Source organism: Bombus pyrosoma, linkage group LG9 (assembly GCF_014825855.1).
Source record: "Bombus pyrosoma isolate SC7728 linkage group LG9, ASM1482585v1, whole genome shotgun sequence".
NCBI lineage: Eukaryota > Metazoa > Arthropoda > Insecta > Hymenoptera > Apidae > Bombus > Bombus pyrosoma.
Window position 1 is genome coordinate 1,182,162 of NC_057778.1, and position 15,391 is coordinate 1,197,552.

The following is a 15,391-nucleotide window of genomic DNA, read 5'->3' on the forward strand; positions in this document are numbered from 1 at the left end:
TTTATATAAATATACATATTTTTTATATAAATATGTAGTCTAGTTAACATATGACGTTCGTACTTTAGACGAAGTAGTAACAAAGTATATCTTACACAGAAATAGTCATGAAATTTGATTTATGTTTTGGAAATGGGGTTAAGATTTGGTAATTTACTATGGTAAGCAACAATTAAAGTCTCTTAATTAGGCGTACTCAATTAATTGATGTTGTAACCGAGAAATCTCACTAGATTAATAATTATACTGATAACAAACCTGTTTACATAAAAAATTATTTAAATTCATAGGATGTACAGAAAGAATAATTGAATAGAGATATATAAAAATAAGCTACACAGATATTCATTTAATGTATGGAAAAGGATTTTAATTTATTTTATTTGAGTAAACGATACATATTTCATATGCATCTAATATAAACATTTTCTCTGCATCCTCTTTGCTACTTTAGCGATTAATGAAAATTCATTAACATCCAAAATAACTTTTCTGCCATATAGAATCTTCCTTTGATGCGTTTATCGATATTTGTTAATTAAAATTCAATTTCATTAAAACATTTCATAAAGTTTAATGATAGCAGACATATTAAAGTTTGCACGATTTCGAAATGAAAAATAAATTATTGAAGAGAGTCACATCGTGTATTACACTATTAAAGGTATTCGCTGTCAGTCATTTTTAAATAATTCGTTGGAAGAATTTGATTACGGGGAATTTTCTTAGAAGAAGTAGCCAAGTATATCTGGAAGATGGATTTTCTCAGCATGTACCGGGAAAGCAGGTGAATTAAGATCGAAAGCTGAGGAGATTAGAAAGATGTCAGAAGCAAGCTTGAACCATTTGTCAAAGCTCGCAAATTCGATTCGAAGGACGCAAACACGATCTGAAGTGAGATCGAAGGTTCACGATGTGGAGAATGCAGGAAACAAGTGGTGTAACTCGTTTTGAAAAATTGTTCTTGTTGATAGGAATACATATAATATAACGAAATTGAGAACTGTTTAACCTTTGAAGCGAATCGATTGACATCGTTAACGGAGCTATAGTCATTCGTGATAGTCATGGTACGTCTTATAAAAGAGTAGTTTTATTAAATTATTCTTTATTCTTTTCAAATACTCTTTATTCTATTCTTTATTTTTTAATAATAAGTTTTATAATAAAACGCATTATTCTATAGAAACATGTAATAAATGAAGGAGAAAATGAATACTTTGTACACTCTTATTATTTCAAATTACAAGTTATATTAATATTTTGTTGAGGTCTATTTGTCGATAAAACAATTTAATTAGCCTCCTTAGAATGAAACACGTTAATTTTCTATGATGAAATTTGAAAAAGTTTTATTCAGACTAGATTGTGTTATTTTTTTATAGAAGGTAGGGAAATATCCATAAGTGATTGCACATTGTGGATGAAAAGTTTGAAAGTTCTAATGATATACGCCACGTGCCCCGCAACCGTGATAAAGTTATAACTATAACACGGTTGTGATACGATCTTTCTCTATAAAAAAGGAAAAAGGACGTGCAATAAAATTCTTGATTTAAAGATTAAGTCATGTTTGCGGCTTACGTAAGATCTCGTCCCCTTTAATGGGCGCATTAGGCTTATAGACCTTAGAGTGCTGCTATCAAGTTATTTTTCACGGGATCAAAAATTCTGTTTCCTATTGATACCATTTATTTTCTGAACGACATTCTGCAAGAGGTTATCGTGCATTTTAAAGGAAGAATTATTTAAATTCTAGAGAATTTCTTTACAAGTTCTGTATCAGATAATATCACGGAAAGAAATTTTAAAAATGAATTTAAGGAAGAATATATAGTAATAGAATGTCTAAAATAAATAAACGGTCAACGTATCAATTCACATACTGGCTGTATTTATAAAAATCAGTTATTTCATCAAAAATATATTCCTTCAACGTCAACGGAACATGAAGAATAATCAACCTAATAAATGAATTGATTTCTGAAGATAGATGTACCTTAGAAATATCTTCGCCGCACGTACCTGAACCGTTCTAGTATCTTCGTCACGAATGTCAAACTTTGAGTCCTGAAAATAGAAAACTATTACCGAATTGCTTTTTATCAAAAAATTCACACATATATACGTATACAATTACTCTATATATGAATAGAATAAGAACCTAAAATGTATACTTCAACCTTAACATATATAAATTCTATTATTCGTATCGCTATAGGATAGCAACTATCTATAAAAAAATCGTGTTCTATAAAATATGTACGAATCATGGATATGAAGACATTGGATTTCTAAAATATCGGTAATCTGAGCCACCCAAACATTCAATGTTTCCGCAGACCGGGAGTTTACATTCCGGAAGCATTTCCTTTCGACGCCTTGTCGTCTGAAGCTACGTTCGATATGCCAGGACACATTGCATGGCCATGCACTTCCCTGCCGGAACTCATATCAGTCTCATACATGCGTGCATTCCACGTGCATGAGGCACAGGTTTGAGTAAACACCATAGGCTAGAAAGGTTGCGCGAATCCAACCAAGGATCCCCGGAAAATGTCGGGAATTCAGAGATGCGCGATGCAATGTTGCTATTTCTTCTGCTTGAGAAAGGACAGATATGAAACATGACATTCAATTACGTTTAGTTTCTATTGCGTTTCGTGGTTCCCTAAACTTCCTTCGTATTCGATGTTGGAACCGTGCTTTTCCAACAGTGATGTAAAATTCAACTCGCTTCGAATATAATCTCATACCGATGATTGTTTTGTTGGGAAATGCTACGTACTGTTTAACTCTACCGCGATCCTCGATTTCTTCTTTTATATGTCTCGATCTCGCCGAACAAGACACACTACCGATCTTTTCATATTTTTCTCAGATTTAAGAGATTTTCTGGCCGAGTAGCTGAATTATTATGAAATTCGAATTGATTTTGTGAATAAGAGAAGAACGAAGTTCTTTAATCGTTACAATTATCAAAACCAACGTAGCTAATATTTAAGAAACTAGAACTAAGATAGAACCGGAGTTTATTTTACCTTACGAACCCTTTCCGTGGAAAGCTCTGAGGTGGTGTTAAACGTGTTAGTTATTAACGAGACGAGTGGAAATTTGTAATAGTCAAATATATTAAAGTTACTTCAAGTACAAGTACAGAGATAGTGTAGGTCGGTTATAACTGTCGTTCGTAGGACTCGCTGTGATAATTCGCCATATTCTTCGCTATACTGGTTCGTTTTCTCTATACTGTCCTCCTAGAGGGGATGCTCGTCTATTTATATTGTCCGTCGGACTTACAGAAGGTTGTATTTGGTTCAGATTGACGATTGCTCATAAGGCCGATACTGTTTCTGTCTGGAGATCGTTTATTCTAGAACTTCGCAAATCCAAAACAGCATTAATACTCCGAGGCACAACAACATGAGTCACTCCCAATTCGAATCGTCCTATGACTCATGTGCCGCTACAGCTTCTTCAAATTTTCTTGTTAACGAATTTCTAATTCTTCGAAGGCAAATATGTTTCTTCACAGATGAGAAAAGTGAGCAGAATAAAATAAGTACATTGAATTATTACGATAGAAATTTATGTTAATGTATGTGTTATGGTTTTCTGGATTTTTTAATCAGTTTTTTTTTTGGTTTTTTGCCATATCCTTGCAACTTATGATTTAATGATTCAATATCATTTAGTACAAAAACAATAGCAATGAAATAAAATAATAAACAAATAAGAAAATAATAATAATAATAATAATAATAAAATCATATTCAACGCTTCTCGTCTCTGTTGCACTCAAGAAGCAAGCGAACCGAAGAGATAACAGTCGGCATTCCCAGAACACCCACCTCCCTTGATAATAGTCTCGAGTCTGCGTCTATTAAGCAACGAACATTCTCCTGTTCCTCATTATATACAGTCACGAGATATATGAAAAATAAAGCATTCGTATAGAAAGTGTTATATATCGTATAAAAACATAATATCATTTCTTAAAATAGTTATTAAAAAAAATGTAAAATACTCTTACTTTCAAAGTACGAACTATCTTCTACGCGATATTGTTTTCATCCAATATACAATATAGAGTGGTAAACATATAAGTAGATAGGAAAGTACATGGCAATTGAATGTTTTTATATGTACATTTTATTATCAGAATTCTTTGAATATTCACTACAATTCTGCGAATATTTCATTTTACTTAATTTAAAAATAAATTTAGGTCGTTTATATTCTTGCCTCGAATATCTATTATAATTTTACGAATATTTTATTCCACAGCGTAATGATAATCATTTCGAAATAAATAGTACATATACATATTTCATGTGAGTTATGTAAACAAAATGGTCCACTTAAATGTTCACTGCTGTATAATATATACAGTACAAAAATTAATAACGCATATAAACGGAAAAAATCCTTTTTCAAAATGGAAATATAAAAGACAGAAAATTCCGTAAAAACCGAATTTATTATTAAGAAAGGCATAAATTATAATGAATGTCTATCATCATATTAATTGTTGACATTCGTTAATAATACATGGTATTCCATTGCAATAAAATCGCATTTGCTCGGTGGAATTAAATCGATTTATGAGAGAAAATCCGTTTCAAATGTCTCTGATACATAGTACCAGGCTCCTTATTATTTATGATATTACATTACACTGTATCACTGTCTCAATAATTAATAGTCGTATTCCCGTTTTCAACTTTCCTCCCGGTAAACGCAAAATACTAATGCATGGATACGCTCGATGTTAAAGTAGTTCTACCAATTCACTTTGACGTCTACGTCTTCACAACTTATTTGTATAGTACTGTGTAAATATGTACCTAATCAGGTTTCCGATCTCTGTTTCAAGAGTATATACCCAAGAGGATGCACATTAAGTTTCTGTAGTTTCTGTTATGGTAGTATAATTAATCAGGAAAAAGATTTGACAAGAATACTAAAATGATTTAACGGAAAGATATAATGTTTACCTTTGTTCAAATACAGGTTCAAATACTCGGTAGTATAGCATAGTTAAACGCGAGTAAACAGTTTGCAGACGCGTGAGGATCAGATTATATATTGGATATTGCAAGATTAATCCACAGGTTGTCTTGGCATCTGTGCCATTGAAATATCGTAAAAACACTCAATTCTATGAAATAGGAATTATCTTATTTTAGCTGAAGTAAATTTATTGTCTTTTGGTGTAAAGAATTAGGAATCGTTTAAAAATATTCTTAAATATTATAATAATAATTTATTGGATATTTTGGTAATATTGTCACGTGAATTGGATCAAACAAATCAAACAATAATTTTAGATATTTTCTTTTTTAATCTAAAATAATGAAATTCTATTTTATCATTGTCGAAGAAATAATCCTTTTTTTTTGGCAAAAATAAGAATGGAATAAGAGAGCAGCGAGTAGATAATGAAATGAGAGAGTAATTTAGAAAAGATAGATGCTGAAGTAAAGTTTTGTTTACGTTGTGTAAAGATCCAGATTAATGGAACCACATCGTACTAAAATTTGCTTTAGAGTATATGTAACCAGGCGTCCCATAAGCGCAGGTACTGAAACCAAATTAATGTAACGAAATATCTAATATACATACGTTCCATGGTTGGCTAACTGGCTACCCTGAAATTGCGTTTTAGATATTTGGTCAGAAGCCAAGAATCTTTGCTACACCATGATATGTACTATATAATTGCTATTTAACACTGAATCTACATAATATCTTCTATATATACATATAGGAATTTTAAAAATAATTATTATATAAATAGGTTGTAATTATTTAGAATGTTGTTTAAAATATATTTATTAAACTCTAATGTATTTTTCTACGGCTTGTGGGGCATTTTGTATTGAAAAATGGCAAAGTTGAATCACTAAATTACCCTAAATGTAAATTTAATTGTAAAACGGGAATGCTGAACTTCATTTGGAAATTGGGTAAATTAATTTATTTACTCGTTTCAATCTCATTTTATCCATATCATTCGATCGATGAAGATAACTGACAATGGAAGAATTACAATGGTTATTTTTTTTAGTAAACTACGAATCAGGTAACAAATACATATATTTCCGCGTAACACAACCTAAAAAAAAAATTGATCTATATAAAAAATTAAGTCGAAAATATAGACTACATTTTTTCGTATAGAATTTTATTTCTAAATAAATCGATATGAAGATTCATCGAGTACACTTATTCATCATTTATTTTCTACCAGCTCGAAATCAAATAATTAATCGAGGAAGTACAAATACTTCCACCAATTCTCTACGTTTATATAGAAGCGTACTTCGTGAATTCGTTTTATTTACTTTGTAGATAGCCGACACTTCGCGGATTGATTTCAATCGTACTTCTCTTTCCTTTACTATCTACAAAATCGCCATTTCCTCTTAGTAACTTCCAAGACGAAATCCTTCAATCAGTTAGCTCTCCTACTAATAAAAACTGTCCTTCCATCTTACTCTTGAATTCTCACTAAGCAACGAAAAATACGTATTGTTAGTTCTTTTGTAGTTTGTCGGTTGCGGTGCTCTTCTATTCCCTTGCATTCTATTCGACTCGTTAGCTTCTTTGTTCTACCTTTGTGTTTTCGTCTCACCTCTTCTCTCCCTCTCTCGTGTGTCTTTTTTTTGTTATTTCAACCGTACTCTCGATTCTTCCTTTTTTTCTAGATACTGGTAGATAGAACTAGCGGATGCGCGTTTTTAATTAAATAACGTGATCCCGCAACGTAAAATACCAGCGATTTGTTCCATTCTTCTCATTGTTGCTCTATTTCTTGTATTCGTGCTAACTCTTTCTTTTTAAGGTGCTGTTTGAAGGAAATTGCTCCGCAATTAGTTCGCATTAAATTTTGGCATGCTAAATGTCATTGCAAGGATATTGAAACTGGACATAGGGTGATTTTTACTGTGCTAAGAATTTTTATGGTATAGTACATATAATTGTCTAAAAGTCAGAATCTTTCAAAATCTTGTGAAATAAATTTAAGAATTTATTAAAACCCCGTAAAAACGCACCGTTGTAAATCCATAAAATTTTTGTGAAAAATTGCAAATGTTATTTTGAATATTTGTGTTAAAAATATCCCAAAATGAGATATTCGAAAAGTACTGAGAAAAAATGAAAATCCGTGGTGGCAGGAGAAGAGAAATGGCGAGATGTGACAAAATTTCATATTCTAATCCATCCTATTTATTTCTTTCAAGTGGCTGTATCCATTCGTCATGATTTTTGCATGCCGCTTAAATCACGTGAAACCCATTTGTTCATTTTCTTTATCCCTCATACTCGAGCTAAGTGACGAATGATAATATTAGAAAGAATGGCTTATTTTCATTTGAAACGTTATTTTCCTTTGCTGCCCTTAATAAATTATTAAAAACTACAGTTCCTGCAGTAACTAGAATTTTCTGTAAATTCATACTTTCATAGATACAATTAAAAAAGTAGGGCCTACGGAAAAATGTGATTTACTTAATAAATATTTTATGTGTTTTTGTATATCTCGTGTGCATACTTTTATATCTTTAAAATTCTCCTAGAATTGCATAGAAGTCCGCAGTCTAGTAATAACATTTCTCTAACTATCGCGCAAAGTAACCGCGTGAAAATTGCCAGCGTGAAAATGCTCTAATCTGCCAATGCATACGTATTTACATATATATTTCAACGAAGCTTTTGACATTAGATGTGCTTCCTTAACCGAGAAATCGTGTTCAAAGTGGAGCAAGCTACAGCCGACACTAACGGGGAAATCTCGATGCTAGAAATTCCTACTTTCTCGTTTGCGACTACTGTAAATTTTACTTTCACGCGAGAACTTCACAAACGATATTTTACCGTGTGATATCGCTGCAATCATATGTCTATCTTTATTGTTCTTAATACGAAAACAAAGAAAGACATATGATGACAGTAGAATCGCATGGAAAATGTCGCTTGCATGCGTTCAACCTTACGTCGAGTATAAACTCGACACAATAGTTTCAGTGCGGTATGCAGTGGGCAAAAATCGAAATAATCACTGTTCGATTTTGATCTTATTATTCGATGATATTATCAGTCTGTAAATAAGTAACATAAACGTAAACAATAATTCCTTGAAAAATCGGTAGAGAATTAATAAAAATGGTCTGTATATGAAAATTTAATCATTTGACAATTAGCTCACCCATTTATTATACATTTTTGCTTCTTAATTCTTGTTAAATAGTGTTTGTTACAGCTTAGATATGGAGAATTTCAACGAAGATATGTATAAGTTCAATTTCTAATTTAATAAAGATGTATACTAGTTTTATACTAAATATACGTTTGTAATAAATATCCTGCAATAAATATCATCTTCAGATTGGTTTCAAACTTGACCAATATGATCACAACAGCGTTAATGAAACTTTAAATGATTTATATAATGAATTTATTATTATATTATATTATTATATTTATATTATGAATACAATACGGGTATAAAAGCTTTCTATTCTAAGCCGGTATAAAATATTTCAACAACAAAAATTTTTGTAAATAACTAATAATAATTTTGATCGTCTAGAATCCAAACGCTTGTCCCCGAACTTAAAGTTCTAACAGAGCCAAAGCTTAACCTTGACAACCGTACAATCGTAATTATTAGACCGCGCGTGTATCCCAACTTGTCAGCGTAGCCAAGTAATTTTGGTAGTCATTAACATTTCTGTATGAACTACATATAAATGTATATGTATATGTGTATATTCTCCTGGAAACTTTATTCCAAGTTCCGCCATGATTATGACAATGTTTTGAACGGGGAACTTACGCGAATGCAAGCACTTCCGTCTTGGCCCGTGGCAACAATTAACGCCGTTAGGAGTCCATTCGCGCTCATTAGCGATCTTCCAGTCATGTACAAGTCCCAGACGAAACTTCGAAGTTCTCACGCTAGGCTTCTGATGTTTTGTTGTTTGCGAGAATTTAATACCACCAACAAATAATAACTTTATTGTGGCGGCCACGAACTTTCAAACTTTTACCATTTATCGTTCGTTTCGAATGTTTATGACGACTGCTTCCAAAACTTGGTTAAACGTTAGGAATGTTATTCTAAGAAACCGAAACGTTCCAACTCGCTATTAATCATTGATTATTATCAACTTCAACGTTTAATTCAAAGCTAATGATCTCGGCTTTTGTTGCGACCTCTTAACTAGGTGGCAATCAGTTAAATTGCAATTGTTCTATTGGGGTCGTGAACCTTGAACGATATTAATGCTCAAGGTGCAGGGAGATAAAGATTTCTAGTATGCTTGTGATTTGTATGTTTAGTATGAAAAGTAAGTTTAGTTTAAACGGAAGTGAGAATCTTCAAACGTAAACGTGAGCGTGTTGAACATAACTTCAAGCACCTGGTATTTATGTTCTAGGTGTCGATCTAGGAAGTGGGTTTTCGTCAACGTTTCCTGTGAGCTGCGAATCTGTGTTTGTCCAATCTGTGATTGTCGAACTGTCGCGGGCGTCTCGCAACTCTGCCTCTTGTACGTACCTGGTCGAGGGTGCGTAGCGTAACTCCCGTTAGCGATATTGTCCGATGGTTTGTTGTCGAGTTCTCATCTGGTGTCGAAGTTTATGATACGTTTGCTATTGAGCGGGCCCGTCGAGCGCTTAATTATGTTGTCGACATGGTCCGAGTTGTAGACTTTATAATGTGGGAAATTTCAACTTCTCAAAAATAACCGCTGTCCGCTGTCCGCGTCGTAAACTGAGGATAATTTTATATCCTCAACAGCTTTCGATTTAGCTAGCTAATAATTTTCACTAGAGTTTGCTTATTTTTATATTTCAAATCGAACTTCTTTCATTTCATTAAACTCTAAGCTTACCGTCCATGTTTCTTTTATATTGTTTCGGTATTCTAGAAGACCTGATCACGGAGAAACTCTGTGAGAAACAACGTGGCAATTATCTCAGACCTTCAATCAGATTAGCGTTTAGTAAAATTTAATAAACTAAGAACGTTGAACGTTTGTCTTCCTTGACAACTCTACAAAGAATGTTCGTTCTCTATGTCGTGGTTACAAAACAATCGATTCTCTTAGCCCACAATGTAGTACCTGGGGGAACCTAATTTACGACACCCTGGAGTTTTCAAGCCAAGCTTTCTCTTCCTAAATTCCATGGAACAGAAAACCGAATGCTTGAAATTTCACGTTTTCTTATACGGCGTAATCGAATTGTCGGCTGCATAGTAGATTCAGTCATGTAGTGTTTTGAAGATACAGCTATTCTGCTCTACACAGTAGATCCTGTCACCCATTGATCCGATCACACAATGGTTTAGTCGTTTAGTAGATTCGGACGCAAAGTAAATTCGGTCAGGCATTAATTTGACCACACAATGATTCGATTGCGCATTGATTCAACCTTACAGTGATTCGGCCGCGCAGTAGATTCGGTCACGAATTGATTCGGTTCCACAGTGATTCGACCACGTAGTGATTCGGGCGTGTAATAGATTTGTTAACATAGTGACTCTACCGCGCAGTAGATTCGGCAACGCAATGATCCGACCATGCGGAAGATTTAGTCACGCGGTACATTTGGCCGCGCAGTAGATCCAGCCACGCACTGATTCGGCCACGCAGTGATTCGATAGCGCAGTAGATTCGGTAACGCAGTGATCCGACCATGTAGAAGATCTAGACACACAATACATTTGATCGCGCAGTAGATTCAGTCACGCATTGATTTGGTATTTGGTTGTGTTCTATATTCGATAACGCAGTGATCCGACCGTGCACGGGATCCGGTCGCGCAGCGATTTATTTGACTACGCAATGATCCGTACGTCTATGGAAAGTTTCTAAAAGGTGATTTCTCAAAAATTGTCACATCGCTTTTACTAACTTCTTGTACCGAATTTCGAATTCAAGTTGACTATGTAAAATGTTGTAAAGAAGAATACGAGATTTATTCCAAAATTGTCACGATCGAATGAAGTATTTCAGCGATTCAGCCACGCAATAATCCATCTATCTATCAAACGTTTTTAACAGATAATTTTTTACAATTCTCTCACACTTCCACTAAGCTTTCCTATCGAATTTCGAGTTCGAGCCTAAATCTATATACCGCACTCTAGTAACAAGAGGGGTGGAAACGAAGGTAGAAACGTCGGTGGAGAGGGTGGTTGAGCGAGGTCGAGGGGAGGCCGTAACCCATAAAGAGTCGCTACTAGTCGCTGCCGCGGCAGTAAGCATCGCGTCGTCCATCGAGGATGCGGTATGCGGTGTCTCTCTGCGTCAAGATTGACACGTGGTTGCTCGAAATACGAACACGTAAATTCCATGTTCTTGATTTTAGTATTTATTTCTTCGTTCTTACGCGAATGTCTAATATAATGATGACGACGATTGCAAATTGAAAGATAGAAAGAAACTCGAAGTATATGAGTGTTGTGTCATTTTTTTATTGGAATATCATCACGTCCGTTCTCGTGACTGTGTGATGTGAATTATTTCGTATACAGAACTGATTGCTATACGTACGGAGATGATCGCGAAGGTTCATCATGAGTAAGTTTTTCTTTACTGTACAGCGTTATACGTAGTTGCTTATGCTGGTACATATTGCGAGTTTGCTGGAAGAGCGACTAAAGTAAGAAAAATGAATTCAGGAAATTGTTTCGAAATAGATAATTGGTAATTATTCAAGAGTTTAATAATCAGAAAATTAATTCTTTTCGATTTAGTTAATACACAAATAGATTTTTAGAATCTTTAGTAAAATATCGTTTATGTGCATTGTTACGCTATTAAAAAAAGCATCAAATAGTTTTCACATTGTGACATGCCTCTTGTTAAGCAGAGTAATTCTACTGGACAGAGCAGACAGTTTTTTAAATTTGTTAGATATGTCACTTCCCTAGCAAACCGACGATACGTCGATTTAAAACGAGATTAAAACTGTCGAAATTATTACAAGTAAAATAAAATCTCATTAAATCGAATGATAATTTGAGAAAATTTAAGTTAGTAGATAAAATATATTGATAATTAGATAAAACATCTTTACGTAAAAGTACTAAATACTTTAAAAGAAAGGCTATTGTATTTTAGAATTTAGTCCAATCTTCCACTAACTTCGTGATACCCAGTCACGTATGAGCAACGTTGTCTGAATAAAATATTCAGTAGGTAAAAAACGATGATATGAACTGAGTAAAAGCTCATAACTTTATCCTGGTATTAACGATTCTTAACTTCATTTCATCCCATTAACTTCCTTTCATTTTTCTATATCTTTTAGTTAAAATTAATTAATTTAAAGGATTAGATATATATATATATATATATATATATATTCCTTACTTTACACTTAACACGATAAAATATACGATAAAATGTTTTCTCAGTGGAGAGAAATCAGATAGCTATTTAAATCAGACATGGAGTTACTAAAGCAGCTGCGGCATAACTTCACGCTGCCATGATTTATGTACTTCACTCAGTCTAGTGGGATCAGTTCGAATAAAGACCTGAAATTTTGATGAATGTTAAGGCAGAACTTTCGCGATGTAACTTAGTAACTGCTTGCAAAGTTGGTACTTGTGACATTAAAACTGTTTTATAGAAATCTTCTTGTAGCAGAAGCTGAAACATAAAGTTTATTTAATTTAATAATTTTTCCTGATGTTTCATGCTTTTTCCTTTCTCCACTTTAATTAATACTTCGCTGCACTGCGAACGTTATCTAAAAAGACACCTTAATTAAATTCAATATTTTTTGTTTTTCGAAACGTCCGCACTATCTCGAGATACTGAGAACCAATAACGTGGAAAACCTCTATACGTACGAGACCTATTACGACTTATCAAAGGCTAAAAACGAAAAATATTTGAGTGCGTCATTCTTTTGTTGCGTAACCAATTTTTCCAATTTTTCTATTTATTTTGGCTTTCGTTTTTATTTTAAAGCGATACTCGATCTTGAAACGTATTTTTTTTTTTGATCCAGATATCTAAACGACTCAACTCTATACAATAGGTAAATACTAAAAAAAAGTTTCACGGTTTTAAATTTTACACTTGTAAAAATCACGCTGCGAGCTGTTTCATCGTGAGCTATACGTAGGTACAATATTTCTATATTTTTAAGTGTTGTTCACTTCCATCGATTCGACAGTAGGATGAAACATTTGACGTGCTGTGGAATCTCTTCGTCAAATGGAACGTTAAATTGAAGTTAGCCCCTTTATAGTTCTCTATAGCTAAACTTGTTCCATTTCTAAGATTATTCTATGCTTAAAATTATTTCATTTTTAATTCCTAACTACAAGCCATTCGTGTCTGAGTAAGAGGAATGTAAAATTTTATTTCATTATTCCTCGGTACGTCAAGGAATTAAAAAATAAAGAAAAGAAACGCTTTAAATGAAAACAAAATAATTTGACAAATAAAAGTGCATTATTAGATAGCATAATCATATTTTATTAATTGTTATAACATAACGATTTATTATAAAACAACCTCGAACAATATTAGCAAATAGATTGCAGGTAACATGCCCGGGGTTATGATAAAAATTCTGAGAAAGAGACGTCTGTAACTCGGGGTTAAGGCTATTCTATAACGTATGGTTCGACGTATCCAAAGATTTTGATCGGAAAAGATATCTATCTTGACTGATTGACGTAGCAAGAAGTACAGATGTAATTTCAGAGATATTAATATTTTTTTGTTATTAATACTTTATCTGTTGAATAATCTACGAAGAGTTACTTTTAACTAGAATCGAGTCGAACCTTACGGAATGTCAAAGTTTCGAATAACTTCTAGATATCTAAATTTGATCGGCTTACATACCATTGGAAACCAGTATAGTTAATAATGGTATATATTAAATATTTCATATGGAAGGAATGCAGTCATTGGATGTGACTTAAATCTACCTAGAGGTTCACTAGCATAAAGAGCGCGTGTTTCATCTCCTTGGAGAATTCGTACGCAACAGTCTTTATTACGTAAGATTACCGGTACGGTAGAATATAATGAGAAAATACATAACAGAATTAGAGCTAAGATACAAAGGCGAGATCTCACGAATGCTATTTTTGAACATAATCTCGAGTAATATTTAAGAAAGAAAAAAAAGATAAAGTAGGGGATAAAATAAGAGAATAAAGATCAGAGGGATTGAGAAATAGCGTAGAGGAAAATAATATACTGGCGCAAAGAGCAGGATGTTTCCAAAATAGATAAAAATGAAGAGAGAGATAAAAAATATTTAATCCACATAAATGATGGAATGAATATTTTCACTGTAATTTTATAAAATATAATAATGGACTACTATTTTGGTGAAAATTTTCATATCAACCACGTTTTGACTTATTTCGAATTAATTTATTCACCTCGTCATAATTGTATGCTGAGAAAAAACGCACAGAACCTCTTCCTCGCTATATTAATATTTATTAATATATGCACTGTTAAAAATCCTAAGAGATGTGTTTTGTATGGAAGTAGCGCCCTTGCGTTCATCGCAGAATTGGCTGTACTAAACCATTCATTTCTACTTAACGAATAATTATACTGCGCGAAACAATTAAACAATCGCCACTATGAACAGTTGTAACACAAATTCACGTATTACTCGTATGATATCGCAATAAAGCAAAAATTCGTCTAAAATCAAGATCAAAGTCAATAAAATAAAATATTTTCTATATTAATGATTCTTTTATATAAATTATATAATAAAATTAAATAATGGGTTAGTGCTCCTTTATAAACAATGGCGAACTGCATCGGTTAATGTACTTAAAAATGCATGATTTCGTTTAAGATAGTAAACTCGACATCTTCTGTTTGTAACTATTCTCGACATATTCTGTTTGTTTCGTCCTGTTTGTAACTATGCAATCTTGATCTGCAGCGTTTCTTGGTGGAGGCAATAACTAAAGAGGATGTGAATTAAAATGATACAATCGGGTGTCTCACCACGTGTAGTATATCTTTGATAAGAATTCATTTAATCATGCTTAGATAGAAGTTTCGCAGAAGTAATCGTTGTCAGGTTCGATGAAACGAATTTGTATTAAGAATGCGCGATAAATTCTATCGAGTAATTTGTACAATAGCGTGGCCAAGCGGCAGTAACGAATCTCCCCGGTGTAATTACGAAGGGTGCCGTAACTCAGAAAAGGTGGAGTGTACGTAAAAGGGGTTCCGTGTAAGCGTGGGGCGTAATCATCCGAAGAATGAGTTAGGTAACTCGAGAAATCCGCACGTAAGCCTCGCGAGTAAAAAGCGCGATGAATTGCAAGAACTTGGGAGCTCGTTCTCGTGACTTTTTCCTTTGAATTATAGCG